At 47.9% G+C, this 19,573-nt stretch overlaps 1 protein-coding gene across 7 annotated transcripts in view; it reads right to left on the reverse strand.

Moving 5' to 3' along the window:
• Positions 1-19,573, reverse strand: part of CYRIB (CYFIP related Rac1 interactor B) — a 211,357-nt gene that overhangs the window by 141,715 nt on the left and 50,069 nt on the right. For 2 of the 7 annotated variants that reach the window (XM_040354965.1, XM_040354972.1), the window contains exon 1: positions 3,204-3,338. The exons of 2 other annotated variants lie outside the window; for them this stretch is intronic. The gene's annotated coding sequence lies outside the window, so the exon portion shown is untranslated. Of the gene's footprint in view, positions 1-3,203; positions 3,341-19,573 lie in introns of those variants that run through there. 3 more of the 7 variants (XM_040354969.1, XM_040354968.1, XM_040354971.1) reach the window with 3 other exon arrangements.

A 19,573-nucleotide genomic window follows, 5' to 3' on the forward strand; every position in this document is an offset into this window, starting at 1 on the left:
CGCCGGTGATCGGCTTTTTTTTTTCTCCTCGCGCTATTAGCCGATGACCGGCTCTGTTTACATCACATGATCAGCTGTCAGTGGCTGACAACTGATCACGTGGCAAGGGATCGGGATCAACCCCTTACTCTGATCTGTGATCAGCCGAGTCTCAGAGACTCGCTGATCACAGAGCGCACCGCGCGTGCCCTACAGGGGTGCGCAGGCTGCTCGAGCAGAGGAGGACGTCCAAATTAGGTCAGCGCTGTAGCCGTCTTTCGGTTAAAATTGTTAAAATACATAGTAAAAAAAAAAAAATAATATCAATAAACTGTTTTAAAAATTGTCATACAAATATATATTTGAAATCAAATCTGTATTTTGTGGCAATAACATGATGTGTGTGTATTTCTGCCAGTCACAGACTGTGTCACGCCCCTCCAGAGTCTTAGAATAAGAGTGAGGTACATGGAATACCCCACCCTCACTGTGAGGAAGTGGGCTGTCATTTACCACTGTGTATACGCCCACATGGGTAACTCTATAGTCACATGGGCTGCTCAGATGTGATAGGGAGGAAATGCTCAGCATAAACTCACAGAAAACTGAGCATGTGCACAGTTGCCATTATAGCTGTCAAGCAGAATTGGGGACAGAAGGGGGAAATAGAGAGCAGCAGGATCAACCTTTTTGTTTTTTTCAGAATACAGAAAATTAATCTCATAGTGACAGAGTGATTATGAACAGCATGTAATAATACACCATTTATTGATAGTTTTTTATGATGTGGTGACATTTTATGAGATCACAGAGATATTCCCGACTGAAGAGTACACATAATGTCACCATTACTAGACAACAAAGGTGACAAATGTCACCCGGACAGGGCGCCCCCAGTGTGACGTGGTGAGCTGTACACACACACACAGCTCTTCTCCATATCCCTGCAAAACACATGGCAGCTGCCAGGAGCAAATCCAAAACCATTGTCCACGGCAACCCATCTCCTGCCCATGGCAACCCATCTCCTGCCCATGGCAACCCATCTCCTGCCCATGGCAACCCATCTCCTGCCCATGGCAACCCACCACCTGGTCATACAAATCTATTGTACAGATCAACTGATCTTCTGCTCATAGCAACCCATCCACTCTCCCTGGCAACCAGTCTACGGGCCCCGGCAACCAATCACCTGTTTTGGAATCCTAAAGATGAGCCCTGCCTGCTTGTTACAGACATGATTCTACCCAGAATACACTGCAGTGGCGCACAGGTGAGTGTAAGGAGTGTGAGCTCAGAGGACCGGCATTGCTGAGACATGAAGTGACTGAACGGAGATTGAATGTCAGAAATGAAACTGCAAAAAAATAAAATAAAGAAAAGTATATGGGGGAGGGACTGATATGACAGTATATGTATGGGGGGGCACTGATATGACAGGATATGTATGGGGGGGGGGGGGCACACTGATATGACAGGAAATATATTGAGGGGGGCACTGATATGACAGTATATGGGGGACAAACACATATGACTGGATATGTATGGGGGGGGGGGGGGACACTGATATGACAGGATGTGTATGGGGGGGCACACACTGATATGGCAGGACATGTATGGGGGGGCACACACTGATATGACAGGATATGTATGGGGGGGCACACACTGATATGGCAGGACATGTATGGGGGGGCACACACTGATATGGCAGGACATGTATGGGGGGGCACACACTGATATGGCAGGACATGTATGGGGGGGCACACACTGATATGACAGGATATGTATGGGGGGGCATATGACAGGATATGTATGGGGGGAGGGGGGGCACACTGATATGACTGGATATGTATGGGGGGGACACACTGATATGACTGGATATGTATGGGGGGGGGACACTGATATGACTGGATATATATGGGAGGGGGGGGGACGTATGAAAGGATATGTATGGGGGGGGGCACCGATAAGACTGAATATGTATGGGGGGGGGGGGGACACTGATATGTATGGGGGGGGGGGACGTATGACAGGATATGTATGGGGGGGGGCACTGATATGACTGGATATATTTTGGGTTGGAGGGGCACTGATATGGCTGGATATGTAGGGGGGGGGGGGCTGATATGACAGGATATGTATGGGGGGGGGGGCACTGATATGACTGGATATGTATGGGGGGGGGCACTGATATGACTGGATATGTATGGGGGGGGGCACTGATATGACTGGATATGTAGGGGGGGGGGGGGGGCACTGATATGACTGGATATGTATGGGGGGGGGGGCACTGATATGACTGGATATGTATGGGGGGGGCACTGATATGACTGGATATATTTTGGGTTGGAGGGGCACTGGTATGACTGGATATGTATGGGGGGGGGGGGCACTGATATGACTGGATATGTAGGGGGGGGCACTGATATGACTGGATATGTATGGGGGGGGGCACTGATATGACAGGATATGTATGGGGGGGGGCACTGATATGACAGGATATGTATGGGGGGGCACACTGATATGACAGGATATGTATGGGGGGGGGGGCGTATGACTGGATATGTATGGGGGGGGGCATATGAAAGGATATGTATGGGGGGGGCACTGATATGACTGGGTATGTATGGGGGGGGGACATATGACAGGATATGTATGGGGGGGGCACTGATATGACAGGATATGTATGGGGGGGGCACTGATATGACAGGATATGTATGGGGGGGGCACTGATATGACTGGGTATGTATGGGGGGGGGCACTGATATGACTGGATATGTATGGGGGGGGGCACTGATATGACTGGATATGTATGGGGGGGCACTGATATGACTGGATATGTATGGGGGGGGGCACTGATATGACTGGGTATGTATGGGGGGGGGGCACTGATATGACTGGATATGTATGGGGGGGGGGCACTGATATGACTGCATATGTATGGGGGGGACACTGATATGACTGGATATGTATGGGGGGGACACTGATATGACAGGATATGTATGGGGGGTGGGGGGACGTATGACAGGATATGTATGGGGGGGGCACTGATATGACTGAATATGTATGGGGAGGGGGGGGGGGGAAACACACTGATGTGACTGGATATATTTGGGGTTGGAGGGGCACTGGTAAGCAATGTATGGGGGAGGGGAGCAGCTCTCGGTGTATCGCGGAATATTCTAGGCCCGGAGCCCAGTGACCCGGCCGGGTGTATCTCTCACCTGACGGGCGGCGCTCCTCCTCCTCCTCGGGCCTACATTCACAGCTTCCTCCTCATTCACTCTCCCGGCTCTGACACACACACTGCAGCACCAGCAGCGGCAGCGAGCACGGAGAGGCGTGTCCCTTAGCCCAGCCCCGCCTTCTCCTTTCGCTTTGACACCCTCAGGGCAAAGAAGGGAGGACCAACATGGCGGGGAAGTCACTTCCGGCCGGCATGTTGCGGTTGTCAAGCAACGTATTGGTTGGCTTCTTGGAGAGATGAAGTGAAATCTCATGATTGTGACCCTCAGTGATGCTCAATGTACTGAGAGATGTATTATGTACAAATCATGAACATAGTTTTCCTTATTAAAAAAAAGAACTATACACCCTCCATTAACCCTTTCACTGCCAGAGTATTTTGTTTACAAAGTCATTTTAGGCCTAAAGATTAAATAAAACCCCAACACATGATATATTTTCTGAAAGCAGACACGCTAGAGAATAAAATAGTAGCAGTTCCAATTTTTTAAATCACAGTATTATCGCAACGGTTTATCGAGGGCAAAATTTCAGTAAAAAATACACTAAGAATTATTTTATGGCACATAAACACAATAAATTACCAATTTTGTTGCCAATATATAAAAGGTGAGCTTGTGTCAAGCAAATATATTCCCAACATGTCAAACCTTAACCCCTTTTCGTCGAGCGCTTCCGGGCCCTTTAAGGGTTCTAAAAGCAAGGAGGCCGAGGCGGGCGTTCGGCCCGGGTCATGTCACAACAGTCACACGATCGTAAAGCTCCGGATCACTAGTATGTATCGGGAGCTTTCCGGTAACCCCGTGCTGGGCGTGCGTTCTCAGCATGGTAAGTGGTTTACACATGGCCGTATATTGGGCCGCTCAGCATGAAGGCGCACACACAGAGAGGCCGCATATATGCGTTTGGCTGGCATGAATAGGTTAAAATTGCATGCACCTGTATAATGGTGACAAACCTCCGCCCCCTATATTTTCCGTAGGCGATGCTTTAACCACTTCCAGGCCGCCCACCCGCAATGTACTACAGACGGGTGGCCCACACAGGCAAAGCAACGTGTTGCTATGTCTCTGCCTGTTTCCGGGTTTAGGATGTGCACATGCCCACCCGCCGACACCATTTGTGATTGTACACAGCAGGATAAGAAACAAAAAGATCTTTAGTAAAAAGCAGCACACATTACACATTGTTAGGCACACATTTAACCCATTGATTACCCCTAGATGTTAACCCCTTCCGAGCCAGTGTTATTAGTACAGTGACAGTGTATTATCACTGATCACTGTAATGCCACTGGTGATGGGAGACATGGCTCTTTACAGAGATCAGGGTCGCGCCATGTCCTAGCAACACTTAGCTGCCGTTCTGGACGTTGTCCCAGAACGAGTGCTGCACCGCCCTGCTGTCATTTGATGGTGGGTGGGCAGCAACTACTGTATTTATCGGTGTATACCGCGCACTTTTTTGCCCTGAAAATAAGGGCAAAATCGTGGGTGCGCGATATACGCCGATAGCCGCTTCCCGCGCTCAGTTTGAATTGAGCCGCCGACATATACCGAGTGCAGTACACTCGGGTACATTCGGCTAGGCTCGGCTCCTCCCGCGCTGACGTCCTGGACGTACAGGACGTCAGCGCGAGAGTAGCCGAGCCTGCCCGACGATACACGAGTGTACTGCGCTCGGTATATGCCGGCGCAGTATTCAAACTCGGCGCGGGAAACGAGCGGGGAGGACGCCGCAGAAGGACGCCGGACCCAACGAAGAGGACACCCGAAGCCGCAGATGGACGCCGGACCCGACGAGGCCGCCGATGGACACCGCGCAAGACACCAAAACTATAAGTACAAAAAATCTTTTTTCCACAGGAATTTCGGGGAAACTTTAGGGGTGCGCGCTATACGCGGGAGCGCGCTATACCCCAATAAATACGGTAGTTAAAGTGGTTGTAAACTCTGTTACACCACTTTTATAATAAGGCTTGCCTGTAGGTACTGGAAATATCTTCTAAACCTGCACGGTTTAGGAGATATATACCATATACGCTTGCGCCAATGTCATTGGCGCATGCCCACTGAAGAAAGGGCACGAACGTGCCATTTCCAAAGGGCCTGTGCCGTGACTGGCGGCTCCCGCATGCCCGCGGCCAGCCACAGAGCTGGAGTCCACAGCCCCGGAAGGAAGAGGGGTGAAGATGGATGTGGCCACCAGCGGGGACAGCGGGGACATTGCAGGCTTCGTTTTCAGGTAAGTGCAATACAATGGGCTAGTATGCAATGCATACTAGCCCATTATGCTTTTACTTTCAGGGGAAAAATGAGCAAGTAAAACCCTCCAGGGTTTACTTTGTCTTTAAGAACAGGATTTGCCACAGAGTTATGGTTCACTGTATTTCAAATTGGATTTTCTAAACTCGAATCCAGATAAATCCACCTATACGTGGGCAATCAGCATTTGCTACAACAGAAGGGCAACTCTTCCTATCAGTTGTAGAACCAGAGGCCCAATAATCGATCACAAAAATCTCTGGGCAAAAGCAAGAAGCCTCGTACACACGACAGCTTTTCATGACGAGAAAAATGCCATTTTTTTTAAATTGGTCGTGAAAAATGGTCATGTGCAGGCTCCAGAGCATTTTTCTCGATGAGAAAAATGGGCTTTAAAAATTTAGAACCTGATCTATTTTTTCTCGTCGTTTTTCACGTCGTTCTTTTTCTGTATGTACGCTTTAACGAGGGGGAAAAAAAGTGCATGCTCTGAAGCAAGTTATGAGACAGGAGCGCTCCTTCTGGTAAAACTAGCGTACGTAATGGAGATAGCACATTTGTCACACTGTAACGGACTGAAAAACACGAAGACTGAAAAGCGCGAATCGCCTCTCATCAAACTTTTACTAACACGCGGTAACACGAAATCAGCAAAAGCAGCTCAAAGGGTGGCGCCATTCGAATGGAACTTCCCCTTTATAGTGCCGTTGTACGTGTTGTCGTACTTGTTGTAAGTCACCGCGCTTTGCTCGAGCATTTTTTTTCACAATCGTGTGTATGCAAGGCAGGCTTGAGAGGAATCACGTCGAGAAAAACGTCGCTTTTTTCCATGACCTGACTAATGGTCGTGTGTACGCGGCAAGCTAATTTTTACTGACATTCTGACTGGAATGGTACCAGCTGATTGGAGAAAAGCCAATGTAGCACCAATATTTTAAAAAGGGTCAAAAATACATCCCTGGGAATTACAGGCCAGTTAGCCTAACATCAATAGTATGTAAGTTCTTGGAGGGCATAATAAGGGACTATATACAAGATTTTAGTAATGAGAACAGTATCATTAGCAGTAATCAGCATGGATTCATGAAGAATCGTTCTTGCCAAACCCATCTATTAACCTTCTATGAGGAGGTGAGCTGTCAACTAGATAAAGAAACGCTGTAGACGTGGTGTATCTGGATTTTGCAAAAGCATTTGATACAGCTCCCCATAAACGTTTATTGTACAAAGTAAGGTCCGTTGGCATGGACCATAGGGTGAGTACATGGATTAAAAACTGACTACAAGAGCGAATTCAGAGGGTAGTGATAAATGGGGAGTACTCAGAGTGGTCCGGGTGTAAAATGGGGTCCCCCAGGGTTCTGTGCAGGGACCAATCCTGTTTAATTCGTTCATAAACGACCTGGAGGATGGGGTAAACAGTTCAATCTCTGTATTTGCAGACGATACTAAGCTAAGCATGGTAATAATTTCTCCGCAGGATGTGGAAACCTTGCAAGAAGATCTGAACAAATTAATCGGGGTGGGCAACTACATGGCAAATGAGATTTAATGTAGAAAAATGTAAAATAATGCATTTGGGTGGCAAAAATATGAATGCAATCTATACGCTAGGGGGAGGGCCTCTGGGGGAATCTAGGATGGAAAAGGACCTGGGGGTCCTAGTAGATGACAGGCTCAGCAATGGCATGCAATGCTAAGCTGCTGCTAAACAGAAAATTGACATTCATTAAAAAGGGGATCAACTCCAGGGATAAAGGGATAATTCTCCCGCTCTACAAGACTCTGGTCCAGCCGCACCTGAAATATGCTGTCCAGTTCTGGGCACCAGTCCTCAGGAAGGATGTGCTGGAAATGGAGCGAGTACAAAGAAGGACTACAAAACTAATAAAGGGTCTGGAGGATATTAGTTATGAAGAAAGGTTACGAGCACTGAACTTATTCCCTCTAAGGAAGAGACGGTTGAGAGGGGATATGATTTCAATTTAAAAATATCATACTGGTGACCCCACAATATGGAAGAAACCTTTTCACGGAAGGGAGTTTAACAAGATACGTGGCCATTCATTAACCACTTAACCCCCGGACCATATTGCTGGTCAAAGACCAGAGCACTTTTTGCGATTCGGCACTGCGTCGCTTTAACTGACAATTGCGCGGTCGTGCGACGTGGCTCCCAAACAAAATTGGTGTCCTTTTTTCCCCACAAATAGAGATTTATGTTGGTGGTATTTGATCACCTCTGCAGTTTTTCGTTTTTGCGCTATAAACAAAAATAGAGCAACAATTTTGAAAAAAATGAATATTTTTTACTTTTTGCTATAATAAATATCCCCCAAAAATATATAAAAAAACGTTTTTTTCCCTCAGTATTCTTCTACATATTTTTTGTTTAAAAAAATCGCAATAAGCGTTTATTGATTGGTTTACGCAAAAGTTATAGCATTTACAAAATAGGGGGTATTTTTATGGCATTTTTATTAATATTTTTTTTTTACTAGTAATGGCGGCGATCAGCGTTTTTTTTTCGGTACTGCGACATTATGGCGGACACTTCGGACACTTTTGACACATTTTTGGGACCATTGGCATTTTTATAGCGATCAGTGCTATAAAAATGCATTGGATTACTATAAAAATGCCACTGGCAGTGAAGGGGTTAACACTAGGGGGTGGGGAAGGGGTTAAGTATGTTCCCTGGGTGTGTTCTAACTGTAGGGGGGCTGGACTGACATGGGGAAATGACTGATCGCTGTTCATATATTGTATGAACAGAAGATCAGCATTTCTCTCCCTGACAGGACCGGGAGCTGTGTGTTTACACACACAACTCCCGGTCCTTGCTCTGTAACGAGCGATCGCGTGTGCCCGCCGGCGATCGCGCCCGCCGGGCACGCGCACAGGAGTCGGCCACGTCGAGAGCCGACGAAGAGCTAAAGAGGTTTAACCTTAAACTACGTAGAGGGTTCTTTACTGTAAGAGCGGCAATGATGTGGAATTCCCTTCCACAGTTGGTGGTCTCAGCGGGAAGCATCGATAGTTTCCAAAAACTATTAGATAAGCACGTGAACGACCACAACATACAGGGATATACAATGTAATACTAATATAGGTTGGATTTGTCTTTTTTCAACCTCACCTACTATGTAACTATGTAATTGACTCCTCACCTTCCAATGTCACAACTCTGCTGATTGGTAGCTCTGCCGATTGGTAGCTCAGGCACCCAGCACGGATCTCTTTTCAGAGACCAAAGCTTTTATAGCTAGATTCAGGTTCATCTTTTAGGCGGCGTAGCGTAGCGTATTTACGCTACGCCGCCGTAAGTCAAAGAGGCAAGTGCTGTATTCACAAAGTACTCGCCTCCTAAGTTACGGCGGCGTAGCGTAAATGGGGCTGGCGTAAGCGCGCCTAATTCAAATGAGGATGAGGGGGCGTGTTTTATGTAAATGATTGGTGACCCGATGTGATTGACGTTTTTTACGAACGGCGCATGCGCCGTCCGTGTACATATCCCAGTGTGCATTGCTCCAAAGTACGCCGCAAGGACGTATTGGTTTCGACGTGAACGTAAATTACGTCCAGGCCCATTCACGGACGACTTACGCAAACGACGTAAAAATTTCAAATTTTGACGCGGGAACGACGGCCATACTTAACATTGACTAGGCCAGCTATTTGTTCGACTAACTTTACGCCGTACGTAAACGACGTAAAAAAAATGCACCGGGCATTTTTTGAATCGGCGTATCTAGTCATTTGCATATTGTACCCCGAACTCAACGGAAGTGCCACCTAGCGGCCAGCCTAAATATTGCACCCTAAGATACGACGGCGTAGGAGTCTCCTACGCCGCTCATATCTTAGCCTAATTTAAGCGTATCTGGTTTCCAGAATACGCTTAAATTTAGGACGGCGTAGATTCAGAGTTACGTCGGCGTATCTACTGATACGCCGGCGTAAAGCTATCTGAATCCAGCTATTATACTTTGGTAGACAAGGGGTTAAAGCCCATTGCATCTAAATTGCGCCCAAAGTAATGACATTTAGCAGAAACGTCCTGATATTCGCTTACATTTTGGTGACATTTTTCTGTTAAAAAAACATTTTTTTTGGTGACATAAAAGCTTTTCAATTTTTCCCATCCCAGCGTGTCTATGATGGCGCGTTATTAAAATTGGGAAGCGGCGGTGGTCGGTGCCTAGCCTGGGGCACCAATAGCGTCAGAAACCAGTCATTTGAGCGTACGACGCACATAGCTGGCCGTTCCTGCGTGCCACTTAGTTTATTTTTTTATTACGCAATGTTTTTGTCTGCGCAGGCAAGTTAATTGTGTCGGGTTAGACAGAGTACTGCAGCTGTGCGTGGGAGCCGCTATCCGCTCCCCCCGGGAATCCATTATAGTGTTTAGTGAATTAGGAAGCCGTACAAATATAGATGAAGCCGAAAAAGAAGCCAGGAGCTTGTTATGTCCTCTACACGCACACACAACGTCACCGGCTATCGATCATATAAAGACCCCCCAAGGGTGGCGACAGCTATTGGCTTTCTACCACAGATCTTTCTTCTTTTTTTTTTTTTCATCAAAAAAGCCATAAAATGAAAGGGTAACTCCACCTTTGTGAGGGAAAAAAACAGCAAACAGCAAAAAAAAATTGCGTATATAATTGTGACACAAGTCATATTGTAATTGGATGTTATTAAAAATAACCTTTTTTCAATCTGCACCCGCTTTCATTTTCTCTAAAATGCAATGGGGTAGATTCAGGTAAAGGCGCGCACTGATACGGCGGCGCAGCGTATCATCTTTACGCTACGCCGCCGTAAATTACAGAAGCAAGCGCTGTATTCACGCAGCACTTGCTCCGTGAGTTGCGGCAGCGTAGCGTAAAAGGGGCCGGCGTAAGCGCGCGTAATTCAAATGATCCGGTAGGGGGGCGTGGATCATTTAAATTAGGCGCGTTCCCGCGCCGAACGTACTGCGCATGCGCCGTCCCTAAAATTTCCCGACGTGCATTGCGGTAAATGACGTCGCAAGGACGTCATTGGTTTCGACATGAACGTAAATGGCGTCCAGCGTCATTCACGGACGACTTACGCAAACGACGTAAAATTTTCAAATCGCGACGCGGGAACGACGTCCATACTTAACATTGGCTGCGCCTCCTAATAGCAAGAGCAATGTTACGGCGAAAACGACTTACGCAAACGACGTAAAAAACTACCGCCGGGCGCACGTACGTTTGTGAATCGGCGTAAGTATGTAATTTGCATACTCTACGCTGACAACTACGGAAGCGCCACCTAGCGGCCAGCGTAAATATGCACCCTAAGATACGACGGCGTAAGAGACTTATGCCAGTCGTATCTTAGGCTAATGTCGGCGTATCTAGCTTTCTGAATACAGAAAGTAGATACGCCGGCGCAGCTTTGGAATTACGCTGCGTATCTATGGATACGCCGGCGTAATTCTTTCCTGAATCTACCCCAATATGACTACCTGGAGGTGTTCTGTATACAGAACGCCCCGCCCAGAAATATAATTTCCTGCTTGTGTGATTGGCTCACTGATTTGACCAGAAGTCTGCTCTAAGATACAAGTCAGATTTTGGGCATCCCCTGTAGCAAAAATTGTATTTTTGGTAAGATACTCCCATAGGGAAATCATGTCTAAAGGGATGCCGATCCTGCCGATTTCCTCATTAGAGCACTGCAGGTGCAGCAGCTGATTAACCACTTGCTAACAAGCCACCGTCAGCTTGTTCCCACAAACCGCCGTAGCTGTACGTCGTTCCCTTTAAAGCGGGATTCCACCCGCAATTTTTTTTTTTAAGTCAGCAGCTACTAACAGTGGCCCGGATTCAGAGAGCAATAGCGCCTGTGTAACCATAGTTACGCAGCGCAATTGCTTACTTGCGCCGGCGTAACGAATGCTCCTGATTCAGGAACCTCGTTACGCAGACTGCAGCCTAAGATATGCGTGGCATAAGGCTCTTATGCCCGCATATCTTAGGCTTCATTCTTGCGATGGCCGCTAGGTGGCGTTCCCGTTGTGCTCTACGTATAGTATGCAAATTGCATACTAACGCCGATTCACAACGTTACGCGAGCCCTGCGTACGCAGTTTACGCCGTTTGCGTACGGCGGTTTTCGCGTAAGGCTGCCCCTGCTAATAGCAGGGGCAGCCAATGTTACGTATACCCGTCGTTCCCGCGTCGCGAAATTTAAAATTTACGTAGTTTGCGTAAGTGAATCGTGAATGGCGCTGGACGCCATTCACGTTCACTTTGAAGCAAATGACGTCCTTGCGACGTCATTTACCGCAATGCACGTCGGGAAAGTTTCCCAACGGAGCATGCGCTCTACGCTCGGCGTGGGAATGCGCCTAATTTAAATGATTCCCGTCCCCTACGGGATCATTTAAATTGCGCGCGCTTACGCCGGGCATTTTCCTGGAGCGCACGCGCAATTTACGGGGCTACTGCTCCGTGAATCGCGGGTAGCGCAGAAAATTTGCGGGGGCGCAGGGCAAAAACGTTGCCCTGAGCCTCCGTAAAAAAAGCGCGAAAGGTACCTGAATCTAGCCCAGTGTAGCTGCTGACTTTTAATAAGGACACTTACCTGTCCTAGGAGACAGCGATGATGGGCCCCCGACGGCAATCGCTCGGTCCTGGCGCCTTTATCCTGATTAAGGGAAACAGGCAGTGAAACCTTACGGCTTCACTGCCCGCTTCCTACTGCACATGCGTGACTCGCACATCGCTTTGTGAATGGGCGGCTGCCTCCTGGGTTACACACAGTTCCCAGAAGGCAGTGCGCCTCATTTACCACAAGACACCGCAACACAGGACGACGAAGAAGAGGACCGCGGTGGAAGAAGAGGCAGAGGAGCTACTTCCGCATAGCAACAGCGCTTTCTGGTGAGTATACTTTTTTTTAATTATTATTATTTTATTTATTTTTTTGATAAAAAAATATATATATGGGTGGAACTCATAACGGGCGCGCATGTGCACGGCAGGGGAGCCCATGCACGTGGCCGGCGCCATGATGTCTGCCGGCCACCTGCGATCTCTTCACAGAGAGGCAGAACGGGAATCTGTCAATGTAAACAGACAGATCCCCGTTCTGTCAGGGGAGTAGAGAGTGATCGTTTGTTCCTAGTGATCAGGAACAGCGATCTCTCTCCTCCTCCAGTCAGTCCCCTCCTCCCACAGTTAGAAACACCTCCCTAGGGAACGTTTACCCCTTTGATCGCCCCCTAGTGTTAACCCCCTCCCTGCCAGTGTCATTCATATAGTAATGAGTGTATTTTTATGGCACCAATGGCTGTATAAATGTCACTGGTCCCAATAAAAGAGTAAAAAAAAAGAGTCAAAAGTGCATTTGTGAGGTCAGGCTCTAATTCATCCCAAAGATGTTCTATCGGGTTAAGGTCAGGACTCTGTGCAGGCCAGTCACGTTCCTCCACCCCAAACTCGTTCATCTAAATCATTTGGTGGAGGGAGGATTATGGTGTGGGGGGTTGTTTTTCAGGAGTTGGGCTTGACCCCTTAGTTGCAGTGAAGGGAATTCTTAAGGAGTCAGCATACCAAGACATTTTGGACAATTTCATGGTCCCAACTTTGTGGGAACAGTTTGGGGACGGCCCCTTCCTGTTTCAACGTGACTGCTCACCAGTGCACAAAGAAGGGTCCATAAAGACATGGATGAGCGAGTTTGGGGTGGAGAAACTTTAGTGGTCTGCACAGAGTCCTGACCTCAACCCGTAAAAACACCTTTGGGATGAATTAGAGCGGAGACTGTGAGCCAGGCCTTCTCATCCAACATCAGTACCTGACCTCACAAATGCGCTTCTGGAAGAATGGTCAAACATTCCCATAGACACACTCCTAAACCTTGTGGACAGCCTTCCCAGAAGAGTTGAAGCTGTTATAGCTGCAAAGGGCGGGGCGACTCAATATTGAACCCTACAGACTAAGACTGGGATGCCATTAAAGTTCATGTGTGTGTGTAAAGGCCGGCGTCCCAATACTTTTGGTAATATAGTGTATGGGCCAGATTCTCAGAGACTTACGTCGGCGTATCAGTAGATACGCCGTCGTAAGTCCGAATCTGCACCGTCGTAAATTTAAGCGTATTCTGGAAACCAGATACGCTTAAATTAGGCTAAGATACGAGCGGCGTAAGTCTCCTACGCCGTCGTATCTTATGGTGCATATTTAGGCTGGCCGCTAGGTGGCGCTTTCTGTTGAGTTTGGCGTAGAATATGCAAATGACTAGATACGCCGATTCACGAACGTACGCTTGCCCGTCGCAGTAAAGATACGCCGTTTCCGTAAGAGGTACGCCGGCGTAAAGATAAAGCTGTCCCCTAGGTGGCCTAGTCAATGTTAAGTATGGCCGTCGTTCACGCATCGAAATTTGAAATTTTTACGTTGTTTGAAGTCGTCCGTGAATGGGGCTGGACGTAATTTACATTCACGTCGAAACCAATACGTTCTTGCGGCGTACTTTGGAGCAATTCACACTGGGATATGTACACGGACGGCGCATGCGCCGTTCGTAAAAACGTCAACCACGTCGGGTCACCACCCATTTACATAAAACACGCCCCCCCTCATCCTCATTTGAATTAGGCGCGCTTACGCCGGCCCCATTTACGCTACGCCACCGTAACTTAGGAGGCAAGTGCTTTGTGAATACAGCACTTCCATCTCTGACTTACAGCGGCGTAGCGTAAATACGATACGCTACGCCGCCGTAAAAATGCGCGCATCTACCTGAATCCAGCTATATATCTTTATGGCATACAACACATGCATTATATCTTAGTGAATTTAGCCCTAAGCTGTAATGCTTAGTGGAGTTTATTGGAGCCACACAGTGCGGCTCTGGCACACGTCGGGATTGGCCATTACTCATTCTGATTTACCCAGCACACTATAAGAAGTAATGACCAATCAATACTTCCCGTACTGGAACATAATATTTCAAAGTTGCTTTCTAACCCTTTTGCAATCCTGCTTAGTCAATCGGCCACATTTTACGACGCCGGTTATGTTACAGTCTCCCGTTTCGCGGTTTGTTTCATCTCTGGAAACCGCAAAACTACTGAGGCATCCGACAGAACAATGAGTCAGGTGAAAAAGTATGAAAATAGATCTAACATTAAATTTAAAGTGGTTGTAAACCATTCTATATACCCAGTGAAGTGACTGGCCTCGGGTGATGCACATAGATGAAACAAATCTTCCTACATACGTTGTACCTGTTTATCTGCAGTCTTCTCTTCTCTACATCCATTCAAATTCCAGAATTTATAAAGCTTGCCTGAGCTGTCAGAAAAAAAAGGGGGTGGAGAGCTGATGTTGCACACTGTAGAGCTCAGTGGGGAGAGCTCTGAGGGCTGATTGGAGGGAAGAGACACCTCCCCTCCCCCCAAACACAGAACACAGGTACAGAGCTGAGGCTTTTAATCACAGACTGTGTGCTGGAGACCCCTTCTGTCATTTCAGCTTGTGCAACTAAAGTGGTAAAAAAAATGTCAGATTTAACCAATTTCCGCCCGCCATATAGCAAAATGGTGGTAGTGGTTGCGATATCCTGACTGGACGTCATATGACTTGGTCATGGTAACAAGCCGCAGCGCGCCCCTGGGGGAGAGCATCACAGCGATCGTTGTTGTGGCGGGTCAGTCTGACACACCGCAACTCTGATCCAGGTAAAGAGTCTCTAACGAAGACCCTTTACCATGTGATCAGCCGTGTTCAATCACAGCTGATCACGGTGTAAACAGGAAGAGTCATTTATCGGCTTTTCCTCACTGAAGTAGAGGAGCCGATCGGCTGCTCTTCTGACTGGTGGGGGGGGGGGTCTGTGATGATAGTTTATCAGCACAGCCCCTCGAGGATGCCCACCCAGGACCACCAGGGATTTCACCACTGATGACCACCAGGGATGGCATCCCTGGTGGCCATGGGTGGCAATGTGTGCCCACATATGATGCCAATCAGTGCCCAACAGCAACACCTGCCAGTGCCTCCTAATCAGTGATGCCAATCAGTGCCACTCATCAGTGTAAATTAGTGCCACTCATCAGTGTCCAGTGCCACCTATCAGTGCCCATCAGTGCCGCCTATCAGTGCACATCAGTGCCACCCATAAGTACCCATCAGTGCAGCCTTTCAGTGCCCATCTGTGCCGCCTATGAGTGCCCATCTATGCCACCTATGAGTGCCCAAAAGTGCACATCACTGCGGCATATCAGTGCCACCTATCAGTGCCCGTCAGTGTCACATATCAGTGCCCATTAGTGCCACCTCATCAGTGCCACCTCATTGGTACCACCTCATCCGAGATCATCAGTGCCACCTTATTAGTGTCCCACAGTGCAGCCTCATCAGTGCCCATCAGTGAAGGAGAAAACTTAATTATTTACAAAATCTTCTAACAGAAACGAAGAAAAACTTTTTTTTTTTTCAAAATTTTCAGCCTTTTTTTATTTGTTTAGCAAAAAGATTAAAACCGCAGAGGTGATCAAATACCACCAAAAGAAAGCTCTATTTGTGAGAAAAATGTATACAAAAATAGTTTGGGTACAGTGTAGCATGACCGCGCAATTGTCATTCAAGCAGCGACAGCGCTGAAAGCTGAAAATTGGCTTAGGCAGGAAGGGGGGAATGTGCCTGGTATTGAAGTGGTTAAAAAAACAAAAAGACAAAAAAAAAACATGTTATACTTAGGCCCCTTTCACATTGAGGCGTTTTTCATGCGGTACAGCGTTAAAAATAGCGCTGCTATACCGTATGAAAAAATCATGCCCTGCAGGCTTCAATGTGAAAGCCCGAAGGCTTTCACATTGAAGCGGTGCGCTAGCAGGACCGCTCCAAAAGTCCTGCTAGCCGCATCTTTGGAGCGGTATAGGAGCGGGGTGTTTACCGCTCCTATACTGCGCCTTCCCATTGAAATCAATGGGAAACCACGGTAATACCGGGCGCAATGCGCCTCTGCAGAGGCACATTGCGGGCGGTATTAACCCTTTTTCGGCTGCTAGCGGGGGTTAATACCGCACCGCTAGCGCCCAAATATCGCGGTAAATACGACGGTATAGCGGCGCTACAAATAGCGCGGCTATACTGTCACCGCGGCTCCACTGCCCAATGTGAAAGCAGCCTTACCTTGCCTGTGTAATGTGTGTTGGAAAAAAGGCCAGTTGTTGCCACCATCAGAAACCCATTTGACGGTGTGACAATGCAGGGGCACAATTGGGAGACCTGGCAGGATCACCAGGCACTGCCCATACAACACCTGTGCAAGGAGCTGTCTCTGCCCGCAGGTGTGCCATGCATCCCAGTGCAGGCAGTCCCAACCATCTCTATAGACATGCAGCCGCTGGTCCCAATTCAATGTAATTGCCAGAACATGACCTGGTATCTGCCTTTGGCAGCCCCTGTACAGAGCGTGAGAAAAAGAAGCAACACAAGGAGCCAATCAGTTCATGTGCGGACAAAAAAGCATGCTGATAGAAGGAGAGAGCAGAAAGACAGAGAGATGAGTTCATCACTGTGCTGTTCACTGTCTGGGTTCATGACAGCCTGGACTGAATGATGCTGGTCATCAGACTGAGGACATCTAGTGACAGAATAAATGTACTGCAGGGGAATCTCTGGATTGCAGCAAATGCTCACTTTATTTAATGTTTAAAAAGCAGCCCTGTGGGCCAGATTCTCAAAGGCGTTACGACGGCGCAACGCCATTTGCGCCGTCGTAAGTCCTAATCTGGCCCAGGGTATCTATGTGACTGATTCTTAGAATCAGTTACGCATAGATACCCATTAGATCTGACAGGCGCAAGGCTCTTACGCTGTCAGATCTTAAATGCAATTTTTTTTCCGCCGCTAGGTGTCGCATCGTCGTTTTCCCCGTCATCTATGCAAATTAGCTAGTTACGCGAGATTCCCGAACGTACGGGCGGACGACGCAGTGATTTTACGACGTTTCCGCAAGTGTAAACTTGCCCCTGCAAGTTTACGTATGCCATGTTAAGTATGGCGTCGGGTCAGCGTCGTCTTTTTCCGCCGTTTGCGTCGTTTTCGTAAGTCGTTTGCGAATACGACTTTACGTCAATGACGCTCACGTCGGCGTCATTGACGTTTTCCGTCGTGAGCTGGAGCATGCGCACTGGGCTATTTTTCCTGCCTGGCGCATGCGCAGTTCGATCGGCGCGGGGGCGCGCTTAATTTAAATACAAGCCGCCCCCTTTGAATTACGCGGCCTTACGCCGGGCCAATTACACTACGCCGACGCAAATTATGGAGCAAGTGCTTGGAGAATACGGCACTTGCTCCAGTAGTTTGCGGCGGCGTAGTGTAAATGGCTTACGCTACGCCGCCGCAGATTCTACAAGAATCTGGCCCAAAGAGCCTATCAGTTCAAAGCAGGCTGATAGGAGGAGATAGCAGAGTGTCAGAGAGATGAGCTCATCACTGTGCTGCTTCTTCTTTCACTGTCCAGTCAGAGACTGGGGCGGATCCATGACAGCCTGGGCTCAGTGGGGTGAATGATGCTGCTCATCAGACCGAGGACATCTAGTGAGTGAGTGGCAGAGAGATGAGCTCATCACTGTGCTGCTTCTCCTTTCACTGTCCAGTCAGAGACTGGGGCGGATCCATGACAGCCTTGGCTCAGTGAGGTGAATGATGCTGCTCATCAGACCGAGGACATCTAGTGAGTGAGTGACAGAGAGATGAGCTCATCACTGTGCTGCTTCTCCTTTCACTGTCCAGTCAGCGGCTGGGGCGGGTTCATCACAGCTAAGTGGGTTAAATGATGCTGTCATCAGACTGAGGACATCTAGTGACAGAATAAAGGTACTGCAGGGGAAACCTCTGAATTGAAAAAAAGCAGAAAGGAGAGAGCAGAAAGACTGATGCCACGTACACACAAGCGGAATTCCCGTTGGAAAAAAAGTTGGATGGTTTTTCTGACGGAATTCCGCTCAAGCCTGCCGTGCATACACACGGTCACACAAAAGTTCAGTGAACTTTTGACTGTCAAGAACGCGGTGACATGACAGACTAAGACGAGAAAATGGAGTTCTATGCTTCTGCATGCGTCGATTGTTTCCGAGCATGCGTCGGAATTTTACGCGTCGGTATTTGTACACACGATAGGAAATTCCGATCGGATTTTTTCCTGACGGGAAAATAGAGAACCTGCTCTCTATCTTTTTCCAGCAGTTTTTCCGTTGGAAAAAGTCTGATGGAGAGTACAAACGGTCGGGATTCCCGACCAAAAGCTCTCATCGGACTTTATCCAACAGGAAAACCGATCGTGTGTACGGGGCAAGAGAGATGAGTTCATCACTGTGCTGCTTCTTCTTTCACTGTCCAGACACGGGCTGGAGCGGGTTCATCACAGCCTGGGCTCAGTGGGTTGAATGATGCTTTTCATTACACTGATGACATCTAGTGACAGAATAAAGGTACTGCAGGGAAAATCTCTGGATTGATTAAAAGCAGAAAGACAGAGAGATGAGTTCATCGCTGTGCTGCTTTTTCTTTCACTGTCCAGTCACAGGCTTGAGCGGGTTCATCACAGTCTGGGCTCAGTGGGTTGAATGATGCTTTTCATTAGACTGATGACATCTAGTGACAGAATAAAGGTACTGCAGGGAAAATCTCTGGATTGATTAAAAGCAGAAAGACAGAGAGATGAGTTCATCGCTGTGCTGCTTTTTCTTTCACTGTCCAGTCACAGGCTGGGGCAGGTCCATGTCAGCCTGGGCTCAGTGGGTTGAATGATGCTGGTCATCAGACTGAGGACATCTAGTGACAGAATAAATGTACTGCAGGGGAAAACTCTGCATTGAAGGTAAATACGGCATCAAAAGCTCACTTCATTTAATTTAATGTGAGATAAAGAAGCAGCACAAGGATCCAATCAGTTCAAAGCAGGCTGATAGGAGGAGAGAGCAGACTGACAGAGAGATGAGCTCATCACTGTGCTGCTTCTCCATTTAATCTGTGCAGTCAGACGCTGAGGCGGGTTCATCACAGCCTGGGCTCAGAGGGTTGAATGAT

Source organism: Rana temporaria, chromosome 5 (assembly GCF_905171775.1).
Source record: "Rana temporaria chromosome 5, aRanTem1.1, whole genome shotgun sequence".
Lineage (NCBI taxonomy): Eukaryota > Metazoa > Chordata > Amphibia > Anura > Ranidae > Rana > Rana temporaria.